Source organism: Tupaia chinensis, unplaced genomic scaffold (assembly GCF_000334495.1).
Source record: "Tupaia chinensis unplaced genomic scaffold, TupChi_1.0 Scaffold000217_1, whole genome shotgun sequence".
In the NCBI taxonomy this organism is placed as follows: Eukaryota; Metazoa; Chordata; class Mammalia; order Scandentia; family Tupaiidae; genus Tupaia; species Tupaia belangeri.
The window spans coordinates 4,085,909-4,092,388 of record NW_006159692.1 but is presented as its reverse complement, the minus strand read 5'-3'; the positions used below and the strand labels follow the sequence as shown (position 1 = coordinate 4,092,388).

Genomic DNA, 6,480 nt, shown 5'->3' with positions numbered 1-6,480 from the left:
GCTGATGTGCCTTTGACTCTGGGCCAGGAGCTTACACTCGAAATGGGTAGTTTAGACAGCGCAGGAGAGGAAAGGATGGGGAACGTGGGCTGAACCATGAGTAAACACACACTCACACAGAACGTGTGCTAAACCAGGTGTAGCTCATGAGCCAGAGAGTGAGGGCGTCCCTGGGTCAGGGAGGCAGACTGCCCCTGGCAGAAGAGGTGTCAGCGACAAAGGGGGCAAGACCATGGTCAGAGCAGAAGAGGAATACGGCTAATGTGGTAGGAGAAGCGGCCCAGGGGAGTTGGCAGAGAAGGGAAGGGTGAGTTCGGGTGTCAGGACTTGGTGCTAAGAGTGGGAGGTACATAAAATAGTAATGCAGAATGGGCAAGAGGCCAAAACGATCTTCACATGGCCCGAAGCAACCCCTGAGAGTCTTGCACCAGCGGGGCTTGCTTGGCAGCTGGGTTTACTTTCAACAGTGCACAAGGAAGGACGTGGAGTTGGACGTGGATGCTCCCAGTTTGAGTCTTGACACTAGCATTTAAATATCTACTTGGCTCTGAATAAGCCACCTAATCTTTGCCAAATTATGGGTTCCGCATGTGGAAAATACGAAGAGCAGTCTTTCCTCCCTAGGTTCTTTTTTTTTCTTCTTTTTTTTTTTTTTTGGAGAGGTTTTCGCTATAGGGTGCGTGCGCTCACCAGAAAGACAGAGAGACAGAAAGCAAGAAATCACCCCCCAGGGAGGATGGCCACATCACAATCCCTTCTCCTCTCAGGATCTTGGGCACGCAAGCACATGTGCCCGGCATGAGTTTAAGTCACCGGGTCTAGGACTCGAACTGCAGTTGACTACATGGGAGTCCAGCGACACAGCCATTACGCTAACTGCTGGTCCCTCCTCCCTAGGTTCTTTAGAGGCCCAGATAAGCAGGAAGTGAGTGCCACAGCGCTTGGTCGTGGTCGGGCGCTCGTGCAAAGGCAACCGGCTGTGACGATCAGTGCTCGGAGTGCTCTGGGACTCAGGATCGCGGAGAGCAGGGTTGGGGTCAGCTCCGTGGCAGCATCTGTGGAGAAGGAGATGACATTTAAAACAGGGCTTACAGCTGGTTGTGCAAGAGTGACGCTGGGACTTGGCCACCTGTGGGGAAGACTAGCGTGTCGAGCAGAAGAGGGCATTCCTAAAGAATGGGATACTGAGTCATGGCAGAGTGCATCATGGATGTAGAAGCAGCAGCAAAGGTTTTGGGCAGTGCAAAAGTGCCTGTAATTTCCAATTTGGGGACCACTGCCAAGTTTTGATAACAGCAAAGTCAGTGTTTGATAGGGTAACTATTAATACACCAATGGGGGGAGAGGGGAATAGAAGGCGGGAAGAGGAGTAGGGAACCTTTGGTAATTTGGGTCTTTATTTAAGCAGTGTGGAGTGGCTGTGTGTGACGTGGGGGATGTGGGGACTGACCAGCATGCAAGTGTGCAGTGTTGCAGCTGAGTAGATAATAAGAAAGCTGAAATAACTTCTCTTAAGTCTCCTCGGGGTCGTGTGAGATCACAGAGCCTGAACCCAGCTCTGTAGGTCCCCTGTCTGGGAGGGCAGCGTCAGCCACTGGACAGCCTTTGCCACTGGAACGTCAGTGGGAGGAGAGTCGGGGTGCACTTGGAAGGGCTAGGGCGGAACTGGTCTTGCGTCATACAGGATTCAAATTTTTTTATTAACTTTTTTTTTAAGGTTTTGCCATAGGGCATGTACTCTCATGGGAGAGAGACAGGGGTGGGGAGTGAGAAATCACCCCCCAAGGGGGATGACCACTCTGTAGTCCCTTCTCTTCCATCCTCCTCCGAGGATTTTGGGCATGTACACACACGCACCTGGTGTGGTTTTCAAGCTGCTGGGTCCAGACTGAACTACACTTGGCCATGTAGGACTAGCACCTTAACCAGTATGCTATCTGCTGGCCCCATAAATATACATATATATATATTTTTTTGAGAGTTTTTCGCTATAGGGCGCGTGCACTCGCCAGAAAGGCAGAGAGAGAGACATAGAGACAGAAAGCGGGAAATTACCCCCCATGGGGGATGGTCACGCCGCAATCCCTTCTCCATTCTCCTCTCGGGATCTTGGGCACGCACGCACACGAGCCCGGCGTGAGTTTTAAGCCACCGGGTCCAGGACGCGAACCGCGGTCAACTACTTGGGAGTCCAGCGACATAGCCATTACGCTAACTGCTGGTCCCCCCATAAATATATTTTTATGTTAAAAAAAAAAAAAGAGGCAAAGTGATAGAGGTACACATTGAGGTACTTACGTCTGTAGTAAGTTAGAAAGCTGTGGGATTGAGGGGAGGAGACTGGAGGTGAGCAGACAGGGCTGCGCGCCATGTCCCGGGGCCTGTGGGGAGCAAGGATAATATGCCTGTGGCCAAGGCCCTTCCCCAGACGGGAGAACTTCGGGGTGTGAGCAGCAGTGGTCGCAGATAGAGGTGGTGAGGGGACAATACCAACCATCGCCCTTGTGTGTTTTTACTCCAAACACACGTATTTTTCTTGGTTTAGAGGACGTTTATTTTGCCATAGGATGCATGTACTCACCAAAGAGAGAGAGAACACCGTCGGTGGGGTGTGGTCACACTGCAGTCTTTCTCCTCCATTCTGCCTTCCCATCGGAATGTTGAGCACATATGCACCTCTGCCTGCATGTTTTCCAAGCCACTGGGACTGGGTCTCAAACCATGGTCAGCCACATGCAGTCCCTTCCCCTTCATTGCCGAGCCACGAGACTGGCCAGACTTAAAGGACTTTTTGTTTTGTTTTGTTTTTGTAAGAGGTTTTTGCTATAGGGCACGTGCATTCTCCAGAAAGACAGAGAGAGACAGACACAGAAAGCGAGAAATCACCCCCTGGGGGGATGGTCATGCCGCAATCCCATCTCCTCCTTTCTCCTCTCGGGATCTTGGGCACGCACTCACACGCGACCAGCCTGAATTTAAGCCACCAGGTCTGGGACTCGAACCGCGGTCGGCTACATGGGAATTCAGCGACATAGCCATTATGTCAACTGCTGGCTCCCAGACTTAAAGGACTTTTGAAAACAATTAGTATAATTATATGTTTTGGAAGTATTTATGGGAAACTTACTTTTTTTTTTTTTTTTTTGCCGTAAGGTTTTTGTTTGGGAGCGGGCAGACAGAGAAAATGAAAAAGCATCTCCCAGCATCTCCCAGTGGGGGATGGCCATGCCACAGTCACTTCACCTCCAGTCTCCTCTTGGGATTTTGGGTACTCATGCACACGCATCTGGTGTGTTTTTCAAGTCTTCAGGTCCAAGACTCGAGCTTCACAGTCAGCCACGTGGGTTCCAGCCATCTTAACAGTCATGCCACAGGCCAACCCTCATTTTTTTTGTTTCTACACATTCCTGCCTTATTGTAGTTTTCATTTTCTGAGCTCAAGTGAAACAGTTTTATTGGAGCTTGGTGAATTCTGAATGGTATCTGCCAATCACACATTTCTTTGACCCAGACATACTCAGAATTTCCAGCATAAACAGTTTGAATAAAACTTAGAATAGAAAACAGAAGTTCCCGAAGACCTATAATTTTAATAACCTGGATCCCATTTTGGGGTCTAACTCAGCTACAGTTTGAAACCTCCTCTCCCTTGGCGTTAGCCCTCAGCCGCCACTCCCACCCTCAGTCACGCGTCCCTCCTCAGGCTCTGGTGCCGCTCGGTCGTGGATGCTCCAGTCCGACCCCGGCTCACCCCTCTAGAAGTCAGTGGAGACCTTGGCAATGGCTCAAGGCAGAGTTAACCTTTGAAGCTCCATCCCCACGTGTTTGAGCCATAGCTGCTGCTTTCTTCTGCCTCTTGGCTTGACTTACCTTCATTCTTTGCATTTAGGATCCCAGTGCCCTGGGACATATGTCATGTTCCAAATGACCTTGCAGATTTCTCACTTTTTGTTTTTCTTTCTTACCCCTTCCCCTCAAATTAAATTCCCATTCCTTTTGAGCGGATCAAGCTAATCAGATTATTTTCATAATACAGAGCCTGAAAGCAAGATCTCCTTTCACCTGTCTTGTCCAAGGTTATATTTTGTTTTGTTTTAAGAATTATTTGGGGGGCCAGCAGGTGACATAGTGGTAAAGGTCACTGGGCTCACACATGGCTGACCGCAGTTTGAGTATTGGACCTAGTGGCTTGCATTTTCACTTTCTTTCTCTCTTACTCTGTCCCTCTCTGACGAAATTAAAATGAATGAATGAATGAATGAATGAAGTTAATAAAACAATTCTTTAAAAAAAAAAAAAAAGAATTATTTGGAGGCCGGCACGTGGTGTGGTGGTTAGAGGCGCTGGACTCCCACATGGCTGACTGTAGTTCGAGTCCTGGACCTGGTGGCTTACTTTCTTGCTTTCCCTCTCTCTTTCTTTCTCGCTTATTCCTCTCTGATCAAATACAAATAATAAATAATTAAATGAAGTTAAATAATTCTTTTTTTTTTTTTTAAAGAATTATTTGGGACCAGCAGTTGGTGTAGCAGTTATGTTGCTGGACTCTGACTTGGCCAACCGTAGCCGTTTGAGTCCAGGACCCAGTGACTTCAAAATCATGCCAGTCACATGTATATGCATGCCCAAGATCCCAGGAGGAAGATGGAGGAGAAGGGATTGTGGCATGGCCCCTCTCCTCAGTGAGTGATTTCTCACTTTCCCTCTCTGTCTCGTCTTGTCTCTTCTCTTCTCGTCTCGTCTCGTCTCCTCTCCTCTCCTTCTCTCTCTCTCTCTCTCTCGTCTCTCTCTCTCTCTCTGATAGGCACACATGCCCTGAGGCAAAAAACTCCAAAAAAAATTATTATTTATTTATTTAATTCCATTTGTTTTTACTATTATTTTTTAATTTGACCAGAGAGAGAGAGGAAAGGAAAGTAAGAAAGCAAGTCTCCAGGTCCGGGACTCAAACCACATTCGGGCACGTGGGAGTCCAGCACCTCAACTACCATGCCACCTGTTGGCCCATTTTTTTTTTAAACTCAAATGAATCCTTAGTAGATTTCAGGTTGTATTAGAAAGATACTTTTTGTTAGCTACTGCTTTTCTTTTTACTTATTTTTTTTAAAAGAATTATTTATTTAATTTTATTTGTTATTATTAATTTAATTTGCTATAGGGCATGTGCGCTCACCAGAAAGAGACAGAGAGAAAAGGAAAGTGAGAAGGCAAGCCTTCAGATCCGGGACTCAAACCACCACAGACATGTGGGAGTCCAGTGCCTTAACCACCACACCGCTCCTGGCCCAGTCTTACTTTTCATAAAATGACTCCATCGGCCTGTTCTGTACGAGTCTAGTCCTGAAAGAAGGCAGAAGAAAGTGTATTTGTGGTCTGATTAATTGACTCCTCGGTCTCAAAGAATGGGAAGACAGATGGGCAACAGGAGGAGCTGTGGTACAATTTCTGTATCTGTGACTTCCTCCTCCTCCAGCGAGAGGCACTCTGCAGCTCAGGGATTCCCGGCGTCCCAGAGGACTGCTTTGTCTAGGCGCAGGCTTCCAGTGAAGCAGGCGGACATTGTGCACAGTGGTCCTCATCAAGGCGACTCTACTTCTTGAATGACGAATATAACGAACCTGAAGGATCAGGACAGCAAGCTGATAGAACAAGAAACCTAGAAGGGTCTGTCAGAGATAGGGGCTGAAAAACATTGAGACAGGTAGGGGATGCTTCCATGGCCCAGAGGTTACGGCAGCTGGATCCCAAATGGCCCACTGTGTGGTCCAAGTCCTGGACTCAGTAGCTTGAAAAACATTTCAGGGGGCCAGCAGGTGGCGTGGTTGTTAAAGTGCTGGACTCCCACATGGCTGATCGTAGGTTCAAGTCCCAGACCTGGCAGCTTGCTTTCTCACTTTCTCTGTCACTCTCTCTCTCTGTCTCTAGTGAGCCCTTTAGCAAATTAAAAATAATAACAGTGAAGTCAAATCATTCTTTACAACAAAAAGGAAGAAAGGAAGGAAGGAAGGAAATAAGGAAGAAAGAAAGACAGACAGACAGACAGACAGACAGACAGATGTTTCAGGCCGATGTGTGTGTCCTAAATCCAAAAAGGCAGAGAGAAGGAGAAGGCATTGTGTCAAGACCATTCCCTATGGGTGTACTTTCTCCTTTCCTTATCTGTGGGCCAGCTAACACACCCTCTAGTGGGGAAAAAAAATGAAAAGGAGGTTGAGGAAAGTGCTTATGGTTCTTACTTTCTAGAACACTTTGGCTAGAGATGTGGAATAGCAAATACCTTGAGAGAAGTGTCAGAGAAGCTTCTTGCTTTCATCCATACCATTTATAGCGTGATCACAATGTATATCTGCTCTGAAATGTGATAGGTTGATTTTTCTGTACATTTAAAAACAGCATTACCAAAATGAAATGTGCTTATGTAGAGTCAGGTCTTTTTTTTTTTTTTTTTTTTTTTTTTTGAGAAGTTTTTTGTTTAGGGGC

General features: G+C 47.2%; 1 protein-coding gene across 2 annotated transcripts in view; it reads left to right on the top strand.

Annotated features, from left to right (window-relative positions):
- CPEB3 (cytoplasmic polyadenylation element binding protein 3) overlaps nucleotides 1–6,480 on the top strand; it is a gene marked incomplete in the record, with an annotated part of 190,369 nt that overhangs the window by 128,473 nt on the left and 55,416 nt on the right.